Here is a 27,976-nt window from a genome sequence, read left to right as displayed (position 1 = left end):
GTAACATTTCAATAAATGTATACAATGTGTACTTATCAAGTCAGCATAAATAATATTTCCCTCACTTTATCATTTGTAATTTTAGCCTTGAGTTTATGTTTTCTTTTTTAAAGTTGAATTAAAATTACAGAACTTAAAGATGATTAAGGGTAATATGAGTCAAAATCAGGATTTTAAAAGAAATAAGCAAATATTCAAAAGTCTCAGGACTGATAACATTTTAAACTGGTGGTTTAAGTTTCTAGCTTACAGTGACCCCTGGTGTTATTTTGAAAAATATGCAGGATGCTATTCCCATCTAATCTTCAGATCTGTTGAAACAGCTCCTGGCAGGAGAGAGCCAAATCCAGTAAATAAAAGCTCATTCTTAGTTGTTCTGGGGTAGCCAATTTCTCCAAAGAAAATTGGATTCTGTCCACTAGACATACAAGAGAGTAACACTGTGTTAGTCCATTAACAAAATTTATAATATAGGGACCAGTAGCTTGCAGCCCATATCTGAGTCCTGACTACTCTGCTTTCAATGCAGCTGGCCTGGGAAGGCAGCAGATGATGATGGTCTAAGCACTTGGGCACCTGTCACCTACAAGTGAAACCAGGATGGAGTTCCTGGCTCCTGGTTTCACTCTGGCCCAAACACTATTGCAGTCATTTGAAGATGAACCAGAAGATAGAAGATATCTCTCCCTCTCTGTCACTCTGCCCTTCAACTAAATAAATAAAGCTTTTAAAAGGTTTAGAGTAGAAAGAGTTTTTGAACTGGTGAAATTTATTTTTATCAAATGTTGACTCTGAAAATGATTTAATCTGTTTAAAAATATAAAAGCAATTATAGTAATCTATAGCCTAATGTAGTGGGTGGCATTATTTTTCCAGGTTTCTTTACGTCTTTAGGTATTTTATGTAGAACTGTGTTCTCTCATGAAAGACAAAATTAAATAATAAATGATCTGTGTAATTATATGAGTCAAATCAAAGTAACTCATTCTGGACATAATAACATTTAACACAGTGGCTACGCTAATGTCATGAGAACAAAGTTTTCAGCTCAAATCCTTCATAGAACATAGAAGAAAAGAGAGAAGGAGAAAGAATATTCAGGAAGGATGCAGGCAGAAAAGAGACAGAACAAAGAAGATAGAAAGGACAAGGAGAGAAAACATGCACTGAGTGGACTGCTGCCTGCTGAGTTTGCTGTTTGCATCCTAATCATGACCAGATCTAGTGGGCCTGGTATGATGCATATTATTGGGTAGAATATGTGGAAAGGCCTTCAGACAATGGCAAGTGCATAAGTAAAGGTGACACTGATTAAAATGATGAAGAATGTTATTTAACATCCATGTTTTCTGACTGCGGTGTTCAGAATCACATGGATGGACATGACACTCCACAATTTCTTTGTAACCAGGCTAATTCATCAACTAATATTTTGTCTAACTGCAAAGTATATTGCCACCATGAAGGCAGTGTGAGTCCCGTGGAAAGCCCTAGTGTTGGCAAGGAGCTGTATAAAGCATAACCCAGCAGTAACAGAAAACACATGAGTTAGTCTGTGGCCATAGATCTGGAAGTATTAAAGGCTCTCCCAAGCCCAACATTTTCCTCTAGTTGCTCAGACAATTCCTGTAAACCCCATAAGAGAAAACAGATATAGAATTTTCAAAAAGATTTTTTATTCATTTGTTTGAAAGGCAGAGTGAAAAACACAGAGGGAGAGACAGAGACAGAGAAAGATGGAGAGATCTTCCATTTGCTGGTTCACTCCCCAAATGGCCACAACAGCTGAAGCCAGGAGCCTAGAACTCCATTTGTGACTCCCATGTGGGTGCAGGGGCCCAAGTACTTGGACTATCTTCCACTGCTTTTCCAGGTCCATCAGCAGAGACCTGAATAGGAAGCAGAGTAGCTGGGACTCAAACCAGCACTCCAATATGGGATGCCAACAATGCAAAACAACAGCTTAACCTGCAGTGCCACTACACTACCTCCTGAATTCATATATTTTATTATTGCTGATTGAATATATTTTGGAGGAAAGTTGTGTCTGTATTGAATACTTGCAAATATCCTTGTCATTATTTCCTAATCAACACCACGTATCCATTATTTATGCAGAATTTACATTGTATTATAAGTAATCTAGAGATGATGTAAAGAATATGGAATGATGTACATTGGTAATTTGAGAATACTACACCATCTCATAAGGGCCTTTTGTGTCCAAGGAGTTAGGTATCTGTGTGGGGTTCCGGAGGCCAGTCCCCCATGGATTATGAGGGATGAACTATGAGCGGGTGAGTGTGTGATGTATATGGCTACTTGCCTGGGGGTAATTTAGGATAGGCCAGAACTGAGTTCTTTTAGGTTTTATTTTATTGATTTGAAAGGCAAACTAAGAAAGAGAGAGATAGAGAGATCTTTCATATGCAGAAGGTGGCTGTAGTACTTAGGTTCCTGCCATCCACATGGGAGACCAAGATGGATCAGGCTCCTGGCTTTGGCCCAACTCAACCTTGGCTGTTGTGGGCATTTGGGGAATGAATCAGCAGATGGATAATCTCTCTCTCTCTCCTACCTCCCCCAGCCCCATCACTCAGCCTTTCAAATAAATAAAAATGAAAAAACATTTAAAAAGAAATGTCATACAAAAATGAAATTAAAGGATGTTTATGTTGGAGCAAACTTTTTTGAAATCCATGCACAGGGTTTTCATGATGCACATTTCCCATGGTCTTTTTGAAGACCCCCTCACAGAGAAGGCAACAACACATGAATTTGGTCCAGGTGAGAAGTCATGAGAAGCTTCCTCATCTACCATCCAATGTCTTAGCTCTTTGTGTCTGCCACTGCATGTGGAAGGCAGTGCTGTCTTTCCACATAAGGTGCCTCCCCATCAGCTGATCCTTTTTTAAAGATTTATTTATGTATTTCAAAGGCATAGTAGAGAGAGAGAGAGAGAGAGAGAGAGACAGAATCTTCCATTTCTGGTTCATTCTCCAGATGGCTGCAATGACCAGGGCTGGGCCTGGCCAAAGCTGAAAGCTGGAGCTCCATCCAGGTTTCCAGGTCAGGAGCCCAAGTATTTGGGCCATCATCTGTTGCCTTCCCAGGTGCATTAGCAGGGAGCAGAATCAGAAATGAAGCAGTCAGGACCTGAACCAGAGCCCTTGTGGGATAATGGCACTACAGGCAGCAGCTTAACCTGTAGTTAGTTCTTGTGATCCTCTTTAGGAATCAGTTGTGATTTGTATTTAAAGTATGTGTGAATAGATAAAGTTCAAAACTCAAAAGAATCTAAAGACTGTGCAATGAAAAGCTTCTTTTCCTCCTATGTGCCACTTCCTGAAAGCAATTATTGCTTCCTAGCTCTCATCTGTGTTCTTCCAGAGGTATCTTAATCACAGGGCCGGCACCACTGCTCACTTGGTTAATCCTCCGCCTGCAGCACCAGCATCCCATATGGGCGCAGAGTTCTATTCCCGGTTGCTCCTCTTCCAGTCCAGCTCTCTGCTGTGGCCCGGGAAGGCAGTGGAGGATGGCCCAGGTGTTTGGGCCCCTGTACCCGCATGGGAGACCAGGAGGAAGTACCTGGCTCCTGGCTTCAGATAGGCATAGCTCCAGCCGTAGCGGCCATTTGGGTGGGTGAACTAACGAAAGGAAGACCTCTCTCTCTCTCTCACAGTCTAACTCTGTCAAATAATAATAATAATAATAAAAGATAATTACATAGAGGATAGATACACTTCCCATCTTTTTGTCTCATGCATTGAATTTATTTAACCTGTCCTCTATCAATTGACAATCCATTGTTTATTAGTATAAACAATAATGTGAAAACTTCTTGATCCATTTGTCATTTTCTACACATGTAGATATTCTGTGGAATAAATTAGAATGGATACTTTATTAATTGTAATGTTAATTTTACTTAATTGCCAACTTGTCTTCCCTTGGGCCTATAGCAGTTACACTCCCAATGTTAAGTACCCATTCTTTCACCACCTTCCTAATAATCCATATTATCAAATGTTTCAATTTTTAAAGAAATACTATGTGTCTGAGATATCCTTATTGATAACCTAGATCTAGCTCATACATCTTTTTTTTTTTTTAAGATTTATTTATTTGAAAGGCAGAGTTAGAGACAGAGGCAGAGTGAGAGAAATAGGTCTTCTATCCACTGGTTTACTCCCCAAATGGCTATAACAGGTGGAGCTGTGCCGATCTGAAGCCAGGAGCCAGGTGTTTCCTCTGGGACCCCCACATGGGTGCAGGGGCCCAAGGACTTGGGCCATTTTCCACTGCTTTTCCAGATCATAGCAGAGAGCTGGATCAGAAGTGGAGTAGCCAGGACTTGAGCTGGCACCCATATGGGATGCCAGCACAAGTGACCGCTTTACCAGCTATGCCACAGCGCCAGCCCCACTTATACATTTTTTTTAAAAGATTCATTTTATTTATTTATTTGAAAGACAGAGTTACAGGGAGAGGTAGACAGAGAGAGGTCTTGCATCCACTGGTTCACTCCCCAGATGGCCACAACAGCCAGAGCTGCACTGATCCGAAGCCAAGAGCCAGGAGCTTCTTCTGGGTCTCCCACACGGGTGCAGGGGCCCAACAACTTGGGCCATCATCTGCTTTCCCAGGCCATATCAGAGAGCTGGATTGGAAGTGGAGCAGCCGAGACTAGAACCGGTGCCCGTATGGGATCCGGTGCTTCAGGCCAGGGCTTTAACCCACTGCGCCACAGCGCCGGCCCCTGCTCATGGATTTTTAATTACTGGGTATATTAAATTGTGTAAGCATGCTAGAGTTTACATATGCACATACTTACTGATGAACAATTAGGTTTATCCTTGATACTGGGTGGGGGCTATTCTCCTGCCTATTTATTTTAGTGGACATTCACATCAAATGCCATTCTGTTTCACAAGCTTTGCTCGACTGTGGCATTCGGAGATGAACAAGATGTCTCCTGTCCTAGAGTTATGCTGTGTTTGGGGTAAACAAAAAGGGGGCATTGAGGAGAAAGAGAAACACTGAGCACACACAAATATGTTTTGAGCAAACTGAAGAATAGAAAAAAGCACTTTGTCAGTGTCAGTGGGAGATGTTTGTTGAGTCAGTGAGTGAACTGATGTACCCATAGGTAAGAAACTGATTGCAAGGCAAACTACATATCTGGGTGTGGACTCTGATGGCTACAGATAATTTCCTCACAATGAATCACAGTGTCCAGGGGAATAGATGCAGTCCAATGAATTCAACCCCAGTACACTGCTCTTTAAAGACCTGAGGGGCAAGCTGTATAGGCTTGGAGGCATCACCTTTTACAACTCTGGGTATGTTTTTTCAGTTTTTGTAACTTGAATAAACAACCTCAATCACAAGCTAGTCAAGGAATCTATAGATTAGGCTAAGTTTTCTGTTTAAAAATGAAAACAGTACTTCATTAGTCATCTTTTGAATGGCAGTTTGTTAAAGGCCATCAAACCCAGCCCATATTTACAATGAGTTAAGTATATATCTTAGGTGGTTGTTAAAATGACATCTTTTGCAAGCCAGAGAAACAGGATTTTTTTTAAAAAAGATAAAAAAGAAAATTAAAAATTTTAAAAAAGAAAAATAATAGGGAATAATAATAACTTAGGTTCTCATTCATAGACTGCGATTCCCAGGTAGCTCCCCTGTTAGAACCTTTAACACTGACTACTCAAAAGTGGAAGTTTTGGGGATAACTCATTATTTAACATTTGGGCAATGATGCATTTTGCAGCTGGTGCAGAGTTCTATAACAGCCAATATGAAAGGAAATTTAGTGGCTGTTTAAAAAGATGCCTGTCTTATTTCTCTTGTTTGTGTTTGACAAGAACTTTAGTGATTTTGTGTATTCTCAGTATTTATGATACTTGTGAACCATGACTTTGCTGATAAAGCCATTTCTGGGTAATTTTTCTTGGAGCCAACTTCATTCACACTGACAAGGTTTAAGTTATAAACTTAATACATTATACACTCAACAAATCTTCATTAAATGCTACAGCAAGACTGAGCATCCACAAAAGCTGCAAGTATATATGTCATATAGGTAGACCACATAATTTGAAACAGTAGTCTTAACAGCAGGTATACTGTTATCTTGGAAAGCAATTCTTATTAAGAACTAACAGAAGTGCACAGTTTTAAAAAGTCACTTTTCATATTGAAGAAAAATACCATTATTTGGTTTCTGAGGGAGCAAAAAATCACCCTAGGATTGAGATTGTAAAAGATCTAAAAATAATTTATTTATTCTATTGAGGATTTCAAAAAGAATTTGAGGGTAAAAGAATTAAGACTGAGCTTCCTTTTCTTTATGGGAAATGGCAGTTTGTTGTGACTGATTAAATAATGTATAGAAAGCAGCTAGCAGTATACCTCACACACACTCAATTATATTAGTTATATACTCTGCCTACCTGCTGATCATTTGAGGCAACCCAGAGAATAATTTTGAGCCTTAGCTATGCAAACCAGAGCAAGACACAGCTGAAGTTAAGAAATAGTCATTAACAGGCAAATCTTTAAAGATTTATTTATTTATTTGAAAGGCAGTCACATACACACACACACACACACACACACACACACACAGATTGAGAGAATGTCTTCCATCTGTTGGTCCATGCCCCAGATGGCCACAATGGCCAGAGCTGCACTGATCTGAACCCAGGACCCAGGAGCTTCCTCTGGGACCCCCACACGGGTACAAGAGCCCAAGGACTTGGGCCATCTTCTACTGTTTTCTCAGGCGTTGGCAGAGAGCTGGATCAGAAGTGGAGCAGCCAGGACTGGAATTGGTGCCCATATGGAATGCTGGCACTGCAGGTGGCGGCTTCACCTGCTATGCCACAGTGCCAGACCCTTAAAGATTTAGTTATTTATTTGAAAGGCAGAGGCAGAGAGAGAGGGAGAGAGGTCTTCAATTTGATGGTTCACTTCTGAAATCACCAGAGCTGGACCAGTCCGAAGCCAGGAGCTTTGTCTGGGTCTCTCACATGAATGTAAGAGCCCAAGCAAATTGCTTTTCCAGTGTGTCTGCAGGGAGCTGGAGCAGTTGGGACTCAACAGGCACCCATATGGGATGCTGGCGCTGCTGACGGCAGCTTAACCCACTATGCCACAGCACTGGGTCCCCAGGGAACTTATCTTATAAATATGTTGTAAGTACAGATATAATTTACAAATCTCAACCCAATGCCAAATCAGACAAGGAGATAAAAGCAGAATATGACAAACACAGTTCATTAATCTTCTCATTTTAGAATTTCTCAATTTTTTTTTTTTTTTTTTTTTAGGATTTATTTATCTGAAAGTCAGAGTTACACAGAGAGAGAGGAAGAGAGAGAGGTCTTCCATCCCCAAATGGCTGCAACGGCCGGAGCTGCGCTGATCCAAAGCCAGGAGCCAGGAGCTTCTTCCAGGTCTCCCACATGGGTGCAGGGGCCCAAGGACTTGGGCCATTTTCTACTGCTTTCCCAGGCCATAGCAGAGATGGATTGGAAATGGAGCAGCTGGGTCTCGAACTGGCACCCATATGGGATGCCAGTGCTTCAAGCCAGGGCATTAACCTGCTGCACCACAGTGCCAGCCCCTTGTTATTCTTTCTCTAAGGGAGGAAACTATTTACTATTCATGAAATAAAATGAAAAAAAAAAAAAAGTAATAGAAGAAATGAAGAGGGACCAGTGCTGTGGCGCAGTGGGTTAAAGCCCCAGCCTGCAATGCCGGCATCCAATATAGGCACCAGTTCTAGTACGAGCTGTTCCACTTCCGATTCAGCTCTCTGCTGTGGCCTGGGAAAGTAGATGATGGACCAAGTCCTTGGGCCCCTGCACCTGTGTGGGAAACCCAGAAGAAGCTCCTGGCTCCCGGCTTTGGATCGGCCCAGCTCTGGCTGTTGTGGCCATTTGGGGAGTGAACCAGTGGATGGAAGATCTCTCTCCTTCTGCCTCTTCTCTGTAACTCTGCCTTTCAAATAAATAAATAAATAAATAATTTTTTTTTAAAAGAAGAGATGAAGACACTGAAATACATTTTTCATTTATATAATTATGAGTTAAGAATTTTTCAAATAAAAATTTAAACAAAATACCTTAGTACAAAAATGAGAAAAAGTAATAGATAAAAACTTCTTTACTACATGAATGTATTTTTTGAAAAAGAAAACGGAAGACAGGAAAGCTGAGTAAAGGCTTAGAAAGCTTAGAAAATGATCTACACTAGAATAATAGAACTGAAGTTGGTTCAATTTCTGTTTTGGCACCTTTACAATCATGGTGTGGTCAGCTTGTATTGTGAATCTATTGCTAAAGCTAGGATATATATGGTATCCATGAGGTTGGAGATACATTCTGTGATCAAAACAAGGTGGAAACATCAAATGTACCTGCAACACCAACAGAGACATACAGCTGAGACGTGTGTTGGATGCCTGCTGTAGTGAATTCTCCCGATTAAGATGCCAATGGAAATAATGTTTACTAAAAGATAAATAATAGAAATGTACTGATTTGAGGCATATATATGTTATTAAAATTCAACAGAACATCATAGTATTTCTTCAGATGATTGATCTGTGATTCTCAGGTGATTTTGTCTCTCCAGAAAGTTTTATCTTTTAATGTTTTTTATTCAAATGTCAATGAAGTCAAAAACATTAGAAAATCCCAAAAGAAAAAAATATATACCATAGTTCTTATATATGTGTAGAAGTTGTGAACAAATCATTTTATGTAAACAATTGTCCTGTCACTATGGAGTAAAATTTTTAAAAATTTTGCAAGAGATATAATTTAAGTATCTACTAAATTATACTGTTTTTTATTTATAATTTTTTAAAAAGATTTATTTGAAAGGCAGAGTTACAAAGAGAGAAAGAGATAGAGTGCTAGCTTCCAAATGGTCACAATGGCTAAAGCTGGGCAGATCTAAAGCGAGGAGTCAGGAGCCAGGAGCTTCTTCTGGGTCTCCCCTTTGAACGCAGGGGCCCAAGGACTTACGCCATCTTCTGCTTACCCAGGTGCATTAACAGGGAGCTGAATCAGAAGTGGAGCAGCCAGGACTTGAACAAGTGACCATATGGGGTGCTGGTACCACAGGCAACAGCTTTACTTGTTATTCCAAGCACTGGCCCCATATCTAGGCTAAAATTCCGTGAAATATTTTTTGGATACATACCACACAGAATGACAGATTAAGATGGGAAAATGGAGTAGAGTTAACACAGCCCTGAGTACTTTAAATAGGCCGGTGCCTCGGCTCACTAGGCCAATCCTCCGCCTTACAGCGCCGGCACACCCGGTTCTAGTCCCGGTCGGGGCGCCGGATGCTGTCCCGGTTGCTCCTCTTCCAGGCCAGCCCTCTGCTGTGGCCAGGGAGTGCAGTGGAGGATGGTCCAAGTGCCTGGGCCCTGTACCCCATGGGAGACCAGGAGAAGTACCTGGCTCCTGCCATCGGATCAGCGCAGTGCGCCGGCCGCAGCGCACCGGCCATTGGAGGGTGAACCAATGGCAAAGGAAGACCTTTCTCTCTGTCTCTCTCTCTCACTGTCCACTCTGCCTGTCAAAAAATAAATAAATAAATAAATAAATAAATAAATAAATAACTTGGGGCCGGCGCCATGGCACACTAGGTTAATCCTCTGCCTGCAGCACCGGCATCCCATATGGGCGTGGGTTCTAGTCCCAGTTGTGCCTCTTCCAGTCCAGCTCTCTGCTGTGGCCTGGGATAGCAGTGGAGGATGGCCCAAGTGCTTGGGCCCCTGCACCCACTTGGGAGACCCGGAGGAAGCTCCTGGCTTCGGATCAGCACAGTTCCAGCCGTTGTGGCCATTTGGGGAGTGAAAACAATAGAAGGAAAACCTTTCTCTCTGTCTCTCTTTCTCTCACTGTCTGTAACTCTACCTGTCAAATAAATAAATAAAAAATCTTTAAAAAAATAAAAATAAATAATTTGAAACAACTATTTTTTATGTATGGACAGCAGGCAGGGTTGACTGAAACAAAGAGATAATTTAAAGAAGTCAAAAAAATGATGTTACTAAAGTAAATGGTACTTTAGCAAATTGGAAAACATCTTTAATTTTCTACAATAAACAGGAAACATTTTAAGTTTTAAACAGAGAAACCAATTTAAGTTTAATGACCAGTGATACATTTTTCAATTACATGTAGGTTTGCAAATGCAGAAAAAATGTACACAGAGAAAGGAAAAATCACTAATTTAAAAAGCTTTGAACTTTATTAAACATTTTTATGATATGCTTTTGTGCAAACATGAAAAGGAAAACAAATACAAGACTGAATTACTTTTGACTTAGAAGCCGCCTAGGTTTATCCATACAATTTAAAAAACAATTTTTTTATTTCTTTATTTGAGAGGCAGAGTTACAGACAGTGAGAGGGACAGAGACAAAGGTCTTCCATCTGCTGGTTCACTCCCCAAATAGCCACAATGGCCGGAGCTGGGCTGTTCCGAAGCCAGGAGCTTCTTCTAGGTCTCCCATGTGGGTGCAGGTGCCCAAATACTTGGGCCATCTTCTACTGCTTTCCCAGGCCACAGCAGAGAGCTGGATTGGAAGAGGAGCAGCAGAGACTAGAACTGGCGCCCATATGGGATGCCGGTGCTGTAAGTGGAGGCTTTAGCCCACTACACCACAGCACTGGTCCCTCTCCATACAATTTATCCTAGCACCATCAAAAGCATTGACAACAAACATCTCAAGAATCCACCAAGCGGCTGGCATTGTGGCACAGTAGGTTAATCCATATGGGTGCCGGTTCTAGTCCTGGCTGTTCCTCTTCTGATCCAGCTCTCTGCTATGGCCTGGGAAAGCAGTAGAAGATGGCTTAAGCACTTGGGCCCCTGTACCCACATGGGAGAGAGACCCAGAGGGAGGTCCTGGCTTCTGGCTTTGGATATAGCGGCCATGTGGAGAGTCAACCAGCAGATGGAAGACCTTTCTGTCTCCTTCTCACTGTATGTAACTCTCTTAAAAAAAAAAAAAAAAAATCCACCAAAGAACCAAAGCCATGGTCCTGAGTTCCTGAGTGATTTTTGGGAATGCTCCTCTCTGATTCATCACTTCTTCCAATCCTCTCCACAAGCCTGGCATCTTAGGTTTAAAAGAATGTCTCAGCACTACCTTTAGGACTTTTTTTTTTTTTTTGAAAACTAGGGTTTTTGATGTCTTGCATAAATGGCAACTAGTTGAGAGGGTTATAGAATCCTTATCAACTGTTAAATGTGCCCAGATATCAGAGATAATAAAATATTTTTAAAATAGTGAAACACAGTCACTATCTCAGTTAGGACATCTTCCTTTGTCTTTATTTCCTTAAAATACAATTTTAATAGGATTTCATTATATTGAGGTGCCATAAATGAGTCTTGTTATCCTTGGAAAAAGGTTGATTTTGTTCCTCTGAAAGCATTACAAAATAACTGGGGCTGCCACCACTGATGTCTAGTAAGTAGGGACCAGGGATATTCTAAAATGCACACAACAGTCCTTACAACAAAGAATTAACTAGCTCCAAATGTCAGTAATATCGAGACTGACAAAGTTTGCAGCCTATTACTTGTCATTTAAGTTCTCATTTTTTTCACCTTATTTGGGTTGACACCAATTAAGAGGCAGCACAGTATAGTGTTTAAAGGTACAGCCTATGGAATTGAATTACCTGGGTTCAAATCCTGATCCTGTTAGGTGCTGAAGAATATTAACCAGTAGGAAGTACATTTAATTAGTAATGTAACCTTTCCATGCCTTGGTTCCCCATCTGTAAGCACTGGGGAGAATTTATTGAAATTCTTAAGAAAATTAAACAAGTTTATAAATTAAAACCCAGGTCTGGTATCTTTGGTATCTTCAGTTTCATGAGCACTGGTTATTTTCCCTCTAAATAAACACAATCATTAACTTCACTGTTGAGTCAAAATAGGAAGGCACTGAATGTAACACCTAGAATAAAAAAGCTCAGGGATTGGGGTCTATGTCATGCAATCTTTTCAAACCATGAGATCGTGGTACAATTAACAGTAGCTCAAGAGAGCAGTGGGAAAAAAAGAATAGACAATATCAGAATACATTATAAGCTACAAATTTTTATGAAATATCTCATTGATACAGTAGCCTATATGTGTATATTTGCTTACAATGTTAAAATGTAATTCTGGATGTGAATGATAGTAAAAATGATAGAACTCCATCTACTAGTTGGCCTTTTGAGTCAACTCTTCATTACTATATAATTAGCGTCATGTCTACTTTGGACATTTTGCTAAGCTCTTCAAGGTAATGAAAGATAACCCAATAAAATATGCTAAGGACATGTCATCCTTTTCTATGTGAAAAATGACAGATGCTTTATCTAAATCTTTGGAAAAATTTGGCATGCTAGAAGTATCTTCTTGCATGTACTGTTGCAACAGTGGAAAGTGTTGCTCACTAGCTCATCAAGCTCATCACTAGCTTTGAAGGTAGTCATTCCTAAGTTAACTATCATCATCATTATTATTAATAATACGGTGAGTACCAAACAGACCAACTGAGTAGGGTAGCTGTAAGGTCTGTAAATAGTACTGAAAACATTAATGTAATAATCATAGTGCCCACAGCCTCTAAATATTACATGATCATATACATAAAATTAATGATCTTAAAAACAAAAACCAGAACAGCACATCTTTTTAACTCTTTATGATTCACATTTTGAACAAAGGCCAATTATGTGAATTGTGGTTGCTGGCTGTTTAACTTAAAAGAAAATTAGGGCTCAAAATTGAGAAACATCCAACGCATATGCTGAATGAAATCCTGCATCAGGCAGAGCTGGCAAAATTAAGATCTGTACCATTTCCTTCCTGATAGCCTGAATGTCTTTCAGTGAAGGATTAATGCCATCTGAACTTGTCCTTGTTACTTTTTTTGATGGTCTTCTGTACTAGCCTTTGAGATATCCAAGGGAAAGAATTTTCTTACTTAGATAATAGTCAGCATAAATATTTGTGGAATTTGTTATAGTCAACAGTATTTTTTATAAAGATTTTTATTTTTTATGATTTGTAAGTCAGAATTACAGAGAGATCTTCCATTCCCTGGTTTACTTCCCAGATGGCCACAATAGCCAGGGCTGGGCCAGGCCAAAGCCAGAAGCCAGAAGCCAGGAGCTTCTTCCAGGTCTGCCACGTGGATGGCAGGTACCCAAATACTTAGGCCATCTTCTGTTGCTTTTCCCAGGAAGTTAACAGGGAGCTGGATTGGATGAGGAGCAGCTGGGATGGAATCCGGCACTCATACTGGATGCCAGAGTTGGAGGCAGTGGTTTTCTATACCACATCAGCAGCTCCCACAAAAATTTTATTAATTGCTGACTGTGCTTGCCATAAAGTCTTAAGAATTTAAAAAAAATAACAATGCATAGTTTCTAATCTTAAGAACTGTATAGATTTAGAAGGGAGACAAAAGAATGATAGTTGTATGATATGAAACAGGGCCAGTAAAGGGTGAATAGTCACCTGTCGGTGTAGAAGTTGGAAACTCCTGGTGTCCAAGCTGTGTTTTAAAGGATGACTTTAAAAGGTGAATTATGATGAGGAAATGCATGTAAGGCACATAAAAGGGGAAAGTGCAGAGAGAAACTGCTGGAGTTGAAATACTAATTTTTTTTAAGATTTATTTTTGTTTGAAAGCATTACAGAGAGAGGTAGAAACAGAGAGAGAGCAAGAGGTCTTCCATCTGCTGATTCATTCCCTAAATGGCTACAACTGCCAGAGCTGATGGGATCTGAAGTCAGGAGCTTCTTCTGGGTCTCCCACATGGGTGCAGGGGCCCAAGGAGTTGGGCCATCTTCTGCTCTCCCAGGCCATAGCAAAGAGCTGGATTAGAAGAGGGACAGCCGGGACTTTAACCAGCTGCACCACAGGATAGACCCCTAAATTGTATCTTGTATACAAAAAAAGAGAGGATGGCTGATAGACAGGAAAGAGACATCAGTGGACTGAACACTCAGTAAATAATGGAGGCTGCGGAGGTCAGCGTGGTATAAACGCAAGGCCTGAAGAAGGTATGCGGTAATGCTACCAAATGTTTATTGGGCACACACTACAGCGCACCAGCTATTGAAACGTAATCTCTATTAGGCAAGTTAAACACCGAAAGATAGGAGAATTTGTTGGAATTACAGGCAAGTCAGGGAAGGTATCTGAGGAAGTGACACTACACTGAGACATGAGGGGCCAGCCCTGTGTGGACCAGGTTAAGCTACCGCCTGCAGCACTGGCAACCCATTTGGGCACCTGTTCTAGTCGGGGCTGCTTGGCTTTCCATCCAGCTCCCTGCTGATGTGCCTGGGAAAGCACTGGAGGATGGCTCAGGTTCTTGGGCCCCTGTACCCATGTGGGAGACAAAGAAGTTCCAGGCTCCTGGGTTTGATCTGGCACAGCCCTGGCCATTGCTGTGGCCATTTGGGAAGTGAGCCAGCAGATGTACGAGTTCTTTCTCTCTCTGCCTCTGGCTCTCCCTAACTTCACTTTTCAAATAAATAAATAATAAATCTTTTTTAAAAAAATTGAGACATGAAGAGAAAACTGGATTTTATAGATGTCATCTGATTTGAAGCACCAAGGGTGCTTTTTCATTAAGTCCTGCAAAATCCTCTATATTCCTCCTAAAGTAAACTACTTTTGCATTTACTGTTATTCTACCACAGCATCTAAAATCATTATCAAATTTAAAAAATAATGTGATGAGGACAGGATTAACAGTGCATAATTTTTGCATCGTTCACATACTATTATAATTAGTTTAAAATTTAGAAGAGGTTATGAAATTAAAGATCAGATACTTAGGAGCACTGGGGTAGGGCTGGGGGAGGGCAGCAGAAAAAGTAAAGGGAAGATAAAAGACTGAATAACTTAAAATGCCAAAATGCCTTTCAAAGTTCAAATAAAGTCTCAGCACTGACCATTTAATGTAATAATTTGGAAGTCTGTGTTAAACTATTTTCAGCTTCAGGGAAAAAAAACATAAAAGCATAGAAAGCATAAAAGGCAAAAAATAAGACTGTGGATTGAGGAATTCCTATCAGGGAATGTGGTTGAGAAGTGATGCTGTCAGGATGACTGATCTTGTTTTTGTTGATTAAGGAAGGAAAAATACAGATGGTGTTCAGTAGGCTTGGTATGGCAAATAACTTGTGACAGGGGACATTATCATGAAACCATGCATTATTAATAACTTGTATCTCCTTAAGATGCTTCATTCATGTAATAAAATCAGTTAACATATTCAGGTTTTCTAGGAAACAATTTCAGATGCTTACAAATGCTTAACATTTACACTAGAGGTGCAAATCTTTAAGATGTGAAATAGTTATTTCTGGAATTTCTTCCTGCCTATGATTAAGGGAGATAAAACAGCAGGCGTTAGGAGTTAAGGTGTCTGAATCCTACATCAGAGTACCTGGGCTCATTCCTGTCTCCACCTTTCTGCCAATGCTGAAACTGGGAAGTAGTGACAATAGCTGAAGTAACTGGGTTCCTGGCACCCAATTATCTTGTGTCTTCCACGTGGGTGCAGGGCCCAAGAACCTGGGCCATCTTCTGCTGCTTTTCCAGGTGCATTAGAAGGGAGCTGGATCTAAATGGGGCATCCAGGACTCCAACTGGTGCCCATGTGGCATGCCAGTATTACAGGATGAGGCTTAATTCCCTATGCTACAATGCCAGCCCGTTTGTACATCCTAATTTGGACTTTCTTTTTGTAACGATCAATGACACTGATCATGAAGAGGAAGTATAAGCAGGAGTATGTTCTTTAGAGGTCTCACAGTGTTGTTTTTCATAGTCAATTTTCTGGTCAAACTCATATTTACTACTTAATTTCTATGTGCTGATTAACATGCCGTGTCTACTAAAATCAGCTTTTCTTCAGTCTTGTCAGTTCATACTTTGCTGTCTGGCATAACAATTCAGTGCTAAATTTTCATTGCTCTGCTCTATCTTGCTTGGGATGTGTAATAAAATTCCTGCCTAAAAAAACCTAAGTGAAATGACTTGCCAAAGATCCGAAAGACCAGTTTTTCAGAAAAAGATGAAAAACAAAGAGGTAGAGACAAGCCAGTATCTATCATAACTTTCAGACACCGGACAGGTGTGATTAAAAACTGAAAATCACTAGCGCTTACCATCTTCTCCTGCCCAACAAATGAAGGGTTGCAAAGTTTGGTTTGGTGCTCTGTTTTTGCAAACACAACCTCAAAGTCCCTATGACTTAGGTGTTACCACCCTGCTTTTACTCATGCCATACTCCTGGATTAAACAGGAATTTGAAAAGTATTATGTAATTACTCTACTTGTAACATCGGCTCGATTTTCGTACTCAAACCTTGTGACTTCAAGTCATTGCCCGTGACTGATCACCTTTACAAACGCAGATTTCTCTGACATTCTGTCATGCTAACTGCTAGACCACAAGAGAAGTCAGTATTCAAGATGCTAAAACAGAGTGGTCGTGGTGTTGACATTTTCATCCCAATCGGCTTAGCCGCTACTCTCTTCTTTGCTACGTCTCCTATGCCCTACCTGTTCTGAGAAAAACTGCGCCGTCCCACCCTTGCAGAGATATCTGGGACACCTGTCGGCTTCCCAAGGTCCCAGCAGTCCGAGTTTTTGGGGCGGTGGCGGCAGGACTGCCCGAGTCAGGCATCCTTGTCACAGACCTTGGATCAGTCCCGCGGGCTGTCCAGACGACAGGCGACGAGGATACCGGATCCTCGCCGGGCGGGCCCCGCTCCTCCGCCACTGGTTCCAGGGTAGGAGTTCTCGTTGACTCTTGGCTGATCCCAAATTCCGAGGGGTCGGCCTAGCTTGGGCCTACTCGACGTAGCAACGAAGGTCAGGCTCACCTTGGGAACCTAAGCGCCCTGAGGCGAATAGGACCAACCAGGTCGTCCCAGCAAACTCTCCCCAGGTCAGGGCAGGACAGCCAAGACTCGCCTGGCTCAAGTCAGCTGGAGGCGGAGACGCGCCGATCCCGGCAGCCCGCAGACTTCCGCACCTGCGCAGACGTCTCTCTACGCCGCCCGGGCAGCCCAGAGCGCCCCTCCCCCCGGACTGGCCGCTTCCCGGCATGCTCCGCGGAGGAAGAGACGGAGTCGACAATAACAAACCCAGCCGCGGCTGTGTCCGCGGCCCTGCGGAGACCTCGGCGCTGCCTCTGGGTCCCTTAGTTGTCCCGGCCCCTCGGCTCTGACCGGCCGCGGCCCTTTGTTCCCCGGCCCCCGACGCAGAGCCGAGGGGCCTAACCAGGTCCTTCTAGCCGACCCCTCCCTCCTGCCCGGAGTTTGGGGCCGCGGCGGGCGGGCGCCCTGGACGCCGGCGTTTGGGTTGTTTGACGGTGCCGAATGGGCGGTTGGTAGCCGCCGTCTAGGACTAGGCGGCGGCGGAAGATGTTGCCGGGGGCCGCCGGCTCTGCTGTTGCCACCGGTGGAGGAGGAGGCGCTGCCGGGTAAGTGCCGCCACCGCCCGCGGCCCCTTCCCCCATCTGGACGCCGCGGCCGACCGACAGGTCCCGGTACGGTGGGCTGGGGACGCGGGGTTCGGACTGGCGCGAGCCGGGCCCGCGCGCAAGTGTGTGCGCCCGCGAACCTGGCGTGTCCGCCCGGACAGGTGTTTCCCAGCTGCCGTGTTCCCGGCGCTACGGGCCCTGGGGTGACAAAAGCAGCTCCAGCAGAAGCCCCACCGGGCTGCGGGAAGTGTTGATGTCGAGGCCGGGCGCGCTGGGTGCCCGGCTGCCTGTGGCTTCCTTGGCCGGTGTCCCTGAGGTTCCTCCCTGTTCGCACCACGATCCGCACCTGGCCCAGTGGCGGGGGTGGCCAAGGGCCAGAGACACCTGAACCCATCGGGACACGTCCTCGCAAGTGGTCACCTCTGGCAGGGCTCAGCCCTAATGTCGTGTTGAACTCGGAAACCGTAGAGAGGGGTTGGGCGGAGGCCGAACGCGGCGCACGGACTGGAGAACCGGAGAGATGATGTCTTTGTCCCGACCCCGGGAGTGCGAGGATGGGTATAAAGTTACTCCTAGCAATGACTCAGCCTCTGCCCGCCCCAGTGATAGATTTGGGATAGGGTGTGCGTGCGTATTTCACAACTTCTTGGTAGAAACAAAAATACATCAGCCAGCCGGAGGAGAGGCAGCTTCAGACTGGAATAACTATAGTTTTCTGTTTAGGATTTCGAAATGTAGGCTTTTCCGTCATGACTCTTTTAAAAAAGTGTGGTCGTACCATGAAGTGGTGTAGGCCTGGGTGCCAAGGAAAACTGATGTGCTCCCTGTTGATAAAGAAGAGACATGCCAGACAAGCAGCTAGGCGGGAGTACTCCCTTCACGTCTGCAGTAACACAATCAGTGTACCTATTTTCCTAGCAATTCTTTATTACTGTTAGGAGTTTCTTAACTGTGTGTGTTGATAGAGTTTGTATGATTTACCTGAACGTTTGGAAAGTTAGCAGTTTAAAAGGAGACTTTGGATTTATTGAGATCTAAGTGTGTCTTTAACCAAAGGTGTTCTATAGGCGATCCAAAGTGAATCCTTCTAATTCTTATCAGTTATCACTTGGAGAAGCTTAGGGACTACTGAGGATAGTGGCTGATTTTATTTTTTTTGGATTACTGAATTTATAGGCAGCCAACTTCTAAGGTGTGAAAATAATTTTCTTTTTGTGTTTAATGTTGTAACAGAATGTGGCCTGAATAAACATTGCCTTAGTAACATTACTCACTCTTTCCCTCTCTCTTTCTTTTTTATTTTTTGCTGTTTATTGTTTGTTCAAAACTTAGCTTTATTTCAGGGATGCTGTGGGCACATAATGTTTATTTTATAAATCTGTTTATGGAATTTGGATATGAAGTCAGGCCTGAATTAAAAGTAATTTTATTCAGTGTGTTTCGAATCTTCTATATTAATGATGTTATTGTAATACAGTTTAATTATGTTGTTATTGGGTGTCAGGAAGGACATGGAAGCAGTACTCCTGTGGCTGAAAATTTTTCTGGCCCTTGCTTAAGAAACAGGGTCAGAATGCATGGCAGATCTACTTTTTGCAAGTAAAATTTGTAAAGGCCAAAGGGCAGAGGACACAGATCTTTGTTGTTTTGCAATTTTTACTTATTTATTTTCATTTAATTTGAAAAACAGATGGGGGCCAGAGAGACAGAGGGAGATAAAAACACACAGACACAGAGACTGAGTGTAGCCTTCCATCTGCTGGATTGTGCCCCAAATGCTCACAACAGCTAGGACTTTTCCAGTCAAAGCCAGAAGCCTATAAAGCAACTCCATGAAAGTTTCTCATGTGGGTGGCAAGGGACCCAAGCACTTAACCATCATCTGCTCTCTGCTAGGATGCCCATTAGCAGGAACCTGGATCATAAACAGGAGCAAGGACTTGAACCAGGGACTCTGATGTCCCAAGTGGCATAGTAACTGCAGAAAGCCCCAATTTTGAAAGCAAATGTTGATAATGTGGACTTAAAAAGCTTTTATTTGGCCTCTAATTTGGGGATTATATTTAAATTTTTATTCATTCAGCAAACATTTTGTCACTAAAATGCTTTACTTTGCAGATATGTATCACTTCTGAATTTTTTTTTTTTTTTTTTGAAAATCATGGCTAGTAAAATTTTATTACTCAGCTGGTGATATTCTCTAACCCTAAGTAAGTACTGGCCCAAGAAACATGAGGGAAAGCCTAGCAGTGCCTCTCAACACACATTCAAGATCTTTTTAATATTTATTTGCTATAATGAGCCCATTAGACCAGTTACTACAGGGACTATAAGAATGTTTAAGAAATTTTTTTATAAAAGAAAATTGGAGTCCTGTAGATGCAATTATACTATGGATATTATTTGAAATCACTAGAAAGGATTTGAGTTGTTTTTTTTTTTTTTAAGATCTATTTATTTATTTTGAAAATCAAAGCTACAGACGGAGAGAGGGAGAGGCACATAGAGATCTTCCATCCACTGGTTCACTCCCCAGAGTTCTGCAATGGCCAGCACTGGACCAGGCCAAAGACAGGAGCTTCATCCGTATCTCCCGTATGGGTTGCAGGGACCTAAACACTTGGGCCATCCTCTGCTACTTTTCCCATTTTATTAGCAGGGAGCTGGATGGAGACTGGAACAGCGGAGACGTGAACCAGCGCCCATAAGGGATGTCAGCATTGGAGATGGCAGCCTCACCTGCTTTGCCACAATGCTAGCCCTGGGATTTGAGCTTTTATAGGGTGTGTGATGGTATTTCTGGAAGAAGAAAAAGGATGAGGTGATAAATCACTTGGGCTCTGTTTAAAAATGACCTAGCCATCTTGCAGAGTTGTGACATTCATTGTGACATTCACTTGCTATGTTTCAGGCACTGCTGTGTAAGTACAGGGGATTTAGCAGTGAGCAAATGAAACTAAAATCCCTATTATTCAAAGAAAATATGGAGCAGGAGAGTGTTAAATGCTAAGGAGAAAAATAAAGTAGGAAAAAGAGGATTGGCAACATTTTGCAATTTTAGATAAGTTGAATGAGGTGACCTCATTGAGTAAAGGCTTGTAGTAAGAAAGCTATGTGTGCTGACCATCTGACAGAATAGTAAATGCAGATATTCTGAGATCCATGGCATATAGAAGAGAAAAAAGGAACAGGTTACTGAGACAGGACTGGCATGAAAAGGGTGGGGGAAATAGTGGTAGAATCAGGGGGTCTCTACAGATATTGTCTTTAAAGGGAATAGCAAGTAACTGTAATATACTCTAGCTTTGCTTATGCAAATGCTTAAGAGGTGAGTTCCAGTAAATGTAGCAAGACTAGGAAGCATTCTTTTATTCACTGCTAGCTTCACCAGCATCACTGTGAACAAAAATGGACATAGACATACACAAGGGCACTTACAGAAGTTAGTGGAAAAGTGGAATCAAAACTGGTTTATTTTGATGCAAAACAGTTTTTGAAATCTGTATAGTTTTTGAAAATTCATTTACTTGGGAGGCAAACAGCCAGACAGATAGCCGGAGATAGCGGACAACGGCTGGGACGAGCCAAGTTGAAACCAGGACCTTCTAACTCAATCCGTGTCTCTAGTGGGTGCCAGGAGCCTAATTACTTGAACCAACCCTGCTGCTTTCCAGGGTTTGCATTAGCAGGAAGCTGGAGTCAGGAGACAAGCCAAAGTCATTTGTTGAACCCAGGTACTGATATGGGACATGAACCTCTGAACCACTAGGCTAAATGTTCATTCCACTTCCCACCTCTAATGCAAGTTTTTCATAATACACATTTACATGAAGATGCTGTTTATGCACAGATTTCAATTTTTTTTGCACCAAAATAAACTTACCTAGTAGAAGTACACACACACACATGTCCAACCAGGTACTTCCAAAAGTTCATGGAAAAATGCACATTAGGAAAAATAAGGTTATCTGGCTAGTTCCATTTTCCCACAAAGTGTTTTAAGTGCTCCCACATGTATATATGAAATGATGAATCATTGGGATGCTCAAAGAACGTAAAATGACAAATGCAGATTGTTTTGAGATGGTAGAATAAATCCAAGGCTAAAGAAGCAGATTGTGGAGTGCAAGGGTGAAGAGTTTGTACTTATTCTTGTTGGTAAAATTATATAAAGATTAGTCGTTACTTTTCTCTGATTCTTTCATTATTGTAGGCCTAAGAAACCCAATTTGCCTATGCAATGGATCCCTCATTGTCTAGGTTCCTGAGAGGTTGGCCTTTCTTTCTGTCCTTCTATGAAGTTCTGATCATTACTCTTTGCAAGTACATAAAATATTCTAGTACCTCTAAGCACTTTTATTTGATTGGTGAGTTTCTGCTTTCACAACTGTTGACTGAGGGTTTTAAGGATTGTGGAACAACAGTTTTCCCATTCATGAATTTAAAATGATTCTCATTTTATTTGACTTGTAAATATGTTAAGAGATGCAAATAATTGTGACAGGGTTCCACATCTTGTTGGTTTGGGACTATCTAGATTCCCTTCTTATTCTGCACTTTAATTGTTCAATGTTTGTCCAGCATATCTGTTGAAATTTTAATCAGTTCAGTGGAGTGCTGTTATTTCCATGACTTTTGGTAACATTTACTGCAAAAAGCAGATGTCTGCATAATTTTTTTGGATATGGTTATATCCAAACAAGATAGTCTTGGTTTAATAGAATGAAGTAGATTCAGCATTGGCTATATAGATAATACCTTTTTAACCTGATAACCATTGCAAAATAAAAATATAACTAACTTGCATCATATAGTTTTATGAATGATGAAACACCAAAATCAGTAATGTTAATGTACTCTTTGTGCAAACATTTTTATGTTATTCAACCAAGATGTATAGTAGTATGCATAGTGTAATGTTTATAAAACCAAATTGGTGTTTTGTTTTTTTTTTTAATTTATTTGACAGGTAGAGTTATAGACAGACAGAAAGGTCTTCCTTCTGTTGATTCACTCCATAAATGGCTGCTATGGCTGGCGCTGCGCTGATCTGAAGCCAGGAGCCAGGTGCTTCTTCCTGGTCTCCCATGCGGGTGCAGGGGCCCAAGCACTTTGGCCATCTTCTACTGCTTTTCCCAAGCCATTATCTGGAAGCTTGATCAGAAGTGGAACAGCCAGAAAATGAACTGGTGCCCAGATGGGTTGTCAGTATCGTAGCCAGTGGCTTTACGGGCTGTGCCACAAAGCCGGCCCCATGTCTTGCTATTTTTACCTTTCTCTGGATGCTGCCTTTCTAAATGTTATCTCTCTCTCACTGTCTCTTTTTGGTACTGTCCTTATATGGGGTTGCTTGTCTACTTGTAGACAAGGCATACATTTAGAGGCCCTGAATCTTTATGAAAAGGTTTTTCTCTCAGGGAATTTGAGGAAGATTCTCTTCTCTTTTCTCTGACCTACTCTTCTTTCCTTCTTGGTAGAGCAGGGGCATGTCAGATGGGAATACACCTGATTTCAAGAAACAAAAGACTTCCAGTTTTCAGTCCCTGGGAAACCTGGACATTTCCCATTTGTGGTGGATGTTTTTTCATGGAAGCTAGGGCCAGTGACTCTTCACTGAGGCAAAATTGCTAAGATTTTCAATCTGTAGTATTGGAAATCAGGAAGAATTATTCCCCAGGCCGGCACTGGCATAGCTGGTAAAGCTGCTACCTACAGTGCTGGCATCCCATATGGACACCGGTTCAAGTTCTGGATGCCCCACTTCTGATTCAGCTCTCTGCTGTGGCCTGGGAAAGCAGTAGAAGATGGCCCAAGTTCTTGGGCCCGTGCACCCACATGGGAGACCTGGAAGAAGCTCCTGGCTCCTAGCAGCTCCAGCTATTGCAGCCCTCTGAGGAGTGAATCAGCAGATAGAAGATATCTCTCTCTCTCTCTCTCCCTCTCTGCCTGTGCCTCTCTGTAGCTCTGCTTTCAAATAAGTAAATAAATCTTTTAAAAAAAAGAATTGCTCCCAATTTCTTTTTTCTCTGAAGTATTTTATCTACTGTAAGCAAGGCATCCAGATTTCATGTTATCTTTTCAACTTGAAAGCAACTTTAAGGCATTTGTATTCCTATCACTAGTAGAGTATCTGGTAGATTTTTCAGAAAGTTTGTGGTAATGTGTATTACAAAAAAAACTATGCATGGATTTTAATTGTTTTTGGCATCAAATTAAACTTATTTTTTAATTTTTTTTTTTTTTTTTTTTTTTTGACAGGCAGAGTGGACAGTGAGAGAGAGAGACAGAGAGAAAGGTCTTCCTTTGCCATTGGTTCACCCTCCAATGGCCGCTGCGGCTGGCGCACTGCGGCCGGCGCACCGCGCTGATCCGATGGCAGGAGCCAGGTGCTTTTCCTGGTCTCCCATGGGGTGCAGGGCCCAAGTACTTGGGCCATCCTCCACTGCACTCCGTGGCCACAGCAGAGAGCTGGCCTGGAAGAGGGGCACCCGGGACAGAATCTGGCGCCCCGACTGGGAGTAGAACCCGGTGTGCCGGCGCCGCTAGGCGGAGGATTAGCCTAGCGAGCCGCGGTGCTGGCAATTTGTTTTCCATGAACTTAAAACTTTTTAAAATTTATTTTTGTTTATTTGAAAGTTAGAGACAGAGGCTGACAAATTCCATCTGCTGATTCAGTCTCCAAATGTCTACCACTTCTGGGGTTGGGCTGGGCCAAAATCTGGAGTCCAGAACTCAATCCGAGTCTCTCACATGGGTGTCAAGAACCCAAGTACTCGAGCCGTTATAGGTAGCTCCCAGAGCCGTTATAGGTAGCTCCCAGTGTTCGCATTATCTGGATGCTGGAATCTGAAGTGGAGCTGGGACTCTTCACATAGGTGCTTGGGCACAGGATTCAAGTGCCCCAAACAGTGTCCTAACTACTGTGCCAAATGGTATGAGCACAATGAAGTTGTTTTTGTTTTTTTTTTTTTTAATTGATTTAAAAAGCAAAGTGATGGAGAGGGAGAGGAAGAGGAGGAGAGTGTGGAGAGAGGGAGGGATCAATCCTCCATCTGCTGGTTCACTTCTCAAATGCCTGCAATAGCTGGGTCTTTGCTAGGCCAAAAGAGCCCACACCCCATCTGGTTTCCCACAGGGATGGCAGGGGGGTTAGGTAATTGGACTGTTCTGATGCTCTTCCAAGCACATTTGGAATCTGGACCAGAAACAGAGTAGCCAGGACTTGAACCAGCACTCTGATGTGGGATTTCAGTGTTGCAGGCCATTGCTTAAGCAGCTGCACATCATGCATTTTTTGAAGCACCTTCATATTAGATACTCTTTAAATATTAAATGAGTGATAATGAGCATATTTAGTTTTGAACATCAGAAAATGGGTATTCTGTCTTTCATCTCCCTGTATGAGGAGGTTAATTCTAAGTTTTGAATATGTTAAAATGGTTGACAGTAGACTGAAATGACTGACCTAATAATAATCATCACAGAAGCAAGCTCAAGAGAAAATTGTAAATTAATCTCTAGCTGATAAGTTCATTTTTATGAGTCTGAAGGTTTTCTGGTTCATTTTTGTGTATATATATATATATATATATAGGTATGAAAGTCCAGTCATTATTCCTATACATACAGAATTAAGTGAAGATCAATATTTTACCCCTATACATTATCCCTATACATCTAGAATTAAATAAGATTATTTTTAATGCATTTTCTTCTCCCCCCTTATTTGTAGTTGATTATATCCCAGAAGGACCTAAGAGAAGCAAATAATGTCCTCAAGTTTTTTTTTTTAACCGCATAATTTGCACTGTTTTATATAGCTCTTTTTTTTTTTTTTAATGTATTTATTTGAAAGAGAGAAGTCTTCTATCCACTGGTTCACTCCTTAAATGTCCATGATGGCTGGAGCTGGGCCATTTCATAGCTAGGAGCTTCTTCTGGGTCTCCCTTGTGAGTACAGGAGCCTGAGAACTTGGCCATCTTCTGCTGCTTTCCCAGGCCACAGAAGAGAGCAGCAGGGACTCGAACTGGTGCCCATATGGGATGCTGACACTGCAGGCAGTGGCTTTACCTGCTATACCACAGCGCTGGTCCCTTATATAGCTCTTTAAGAGCTCTGTAAATTCAAAGGAAGGGAAAAGAATACTGTGAATCAGAAAGACTTCCCAGAACTGGTAATAGAACCATACTTGCATTTTTAAGGATGAGTAAAATTAAGGTAAACAGAGGTGGGGAGTAATTTTACCTGGTAGGAAGATGTAAAGTGAGGGTATAGGTTTCATGTGATATTTTTAGAAGGGTAAACTGGAATTAATTTTAATGTCCATGGTGCCGGAGTTTATTAAATAAAGTCAGAGTTGCCACCCTTTTTTAAGCTTTACATTCCTGGTCTCTGAAAGAATTTTGACATAAGTTGCTATCTTATCTATTCTGTTAAACGTATCATTTCACTTTATGTTATGTAGACGTTGTCTGTGCCTGAGTGGTATTCAAATACGGGTAGATCTTGCCATTTTTATGTCATTCTAGCCCACGTCAGAGTTGGCAAATTCACATTCTTAGAGGACAGCCCAATAATGAAATTAAATGAAGCTGTCTGGGTACCAAACCTGGGGCCACAGGAGAGTTACAGACAACAGGTCATGTTGGACCACTGGTTGAGCCCTTTTGTCTGTATGATAACACCCTAGGGAAGATGCCTAGTTGCTATCTATGGTGTTTGTAACTGGCAGTGGGAATGTTCTGGAAGGGTATAATCAGGCTAGTGATTTAAAGGCAGACAGAAGTTTGTAGGGTATAAAGTCAAGTCATGCAAGAATAGGGTTGGATTATAAAGGGGAGAATGGATAGGCTTTGAACAGAAGTAACAAGTTTAGGTTAGCCGGAGTAAAATAATTTGATTGAACTGTATGGAAATTTAGATACGTTGAGTTTGAGGAAGCAGTAGGATCTCTAATTGTAGACGGTAGTACTAATCCTATACTCAGAACATAAATCTGTATGAATCATGGCACCGGATGTTTGCATTGTACTTTGTAATTCTATATATGTGTTCATTACTCTATAGACTCACTGCAACCCTGTGAGACAGATAGTTTTTTTTCCTTTTTGTAATTAATAGAATAAACTTTTTGCACTAAGGCAATAAAAGTCACATAGACTGTAGGGGCAGGAGTTCAATATAGGTCTTCTGATTCCTTATCTCATGCTATTTTTACAGATCTATTCTTTCTCTAATGTCTACATAAGGATAACAATTGGAGGAAAAACTATGACTGACTAATTATTTAGGAAAGATTATATGGGATCTACATAAGGATAACAATTGGAGGAAAAACTATGAATGACTAGGAAAGATTATATGGGGTGGGGCAGAACTCCTTTGGTACCTCAGATTGGTTCCAGAAATGGGGAAGTTGGCGGAATCTTTGGCCCTGTGGGTAGGACCAACTCTTCAGGGGCAGCCATTCAGGTTTCTTTGTAATGCATGGAATGTCACCATTTTCTAAACAATGGAGATAATTTGTTTTTCCATGGATTATAAAACTGATTTTAAAGGAAACCTGAGAAGGTGAAAATCTGGTGTCCAGAGATAGCTGGTGTTGAAAGGATTGTTGCAGTCTTTTAAAGTGATTGTATATATAAACAGGTCCTTCTGAATTAGTTGTGAAATAAAAATTCAGAAACAAACTTGATATATTATGTAAATTACTTTTATTGGATGATAAATATATTGCTAGTCAGTATGTGTAGATATAAATGAACATTTTTCAGTTTCTAAATCATGTCACATTATGTAGTTACATCATACTGTATTTAACAAACCACAGTGGATAGTCAGTTTTCTATATTTTTTATTGTTAATGTTGTAATGAAGCTCATTCAGTGTATACCTTTGTACACCTGTCTCATTGTTTGCTTCCAGTACATTCTCAGAAGCTGAATTACTGATTTGTACATTTAAAATTTTGGTGTTTATTGTCAGTTTAAATCTCCCTGAGAGTCCTATCAGTTTGTTGTCAGAAATGGTCCAGTAGGCCCACTGTTGTCAACACTTAGTACTTATTTTAACCAGTAGTTGTAATCAGAAGGGTAAAAAATGGTATCCCATTGACATTTTTAGGTCTCATTTCTTTTTCTTTGCCTTTTTTTTTTAATTATTTTTTTAATTATTATTATTTTTTTAATTATTTGAAAGGCAGAGTTAGCAGAGAGAGAGAGAGAAAGAGAGATCTTCCATCCTGTCTTTCACTCCCCACATGGCCACAAAAGCCAGGGCTGGGCCAGGAGCTTCTTCCGTGTCTCCCAGTGGGTGCAGGGTCCCAGACACTTGAACCATCTTCTGATGCTGTCCCAGTGCATTAGCAGGGAGCTGGATCAGAAATGAAACAGCCAGCACTCAAATTGGCGCCCATTTGCGT

General features: G+C 41.6%; 1 protein-coding gene across 6 annotated transcripts in view; it reads left to right on the top strand.

Moving 5' to 3' along the window:
• Positions 1 to 17,414: 17,414 nt before the first annotated feature.
• Positions 17,415 to 27,976, top strand: part of RB1CC1 (RB1 inducible coiled-coil 1) — a 102,621-nt gene continuing 92,059 nt past the window's right edge. For all 6 annotated transcript variants that reach the window (XR_011389989.1, XR_011389988.1, XM_051843730.2 and 3 more), the window contains exon 1: positions 17,415 to 17,555. The gene's annotated coding sequence lies outside the window, so the exon portion shown is untranslated. The remainder of the gene's footprint in view (positions 17,556 to 27,976) is intronic.

This window comes from Oryctolagus cuniculus, chromosome 6 (genome assembly GCF_964237555.1).
Source record: "Oryctolagus cuniculus chromosome 6, mOryCun1.1, whole genome shotgun sequence".
NCBI classification, from domain to species: domain Eukaryota; kingdom Metazoa; phylum Chordata; class Mammalia; order Lagomorpha; family Leporidae; genus Oryctolagus; species Oryctolagus cuniculus.
The sequence above is the reverse complement of the archived record's forward strand: the minus strand, read 5'-3'. Positions and strand labels throughout refer to the sequence as shown.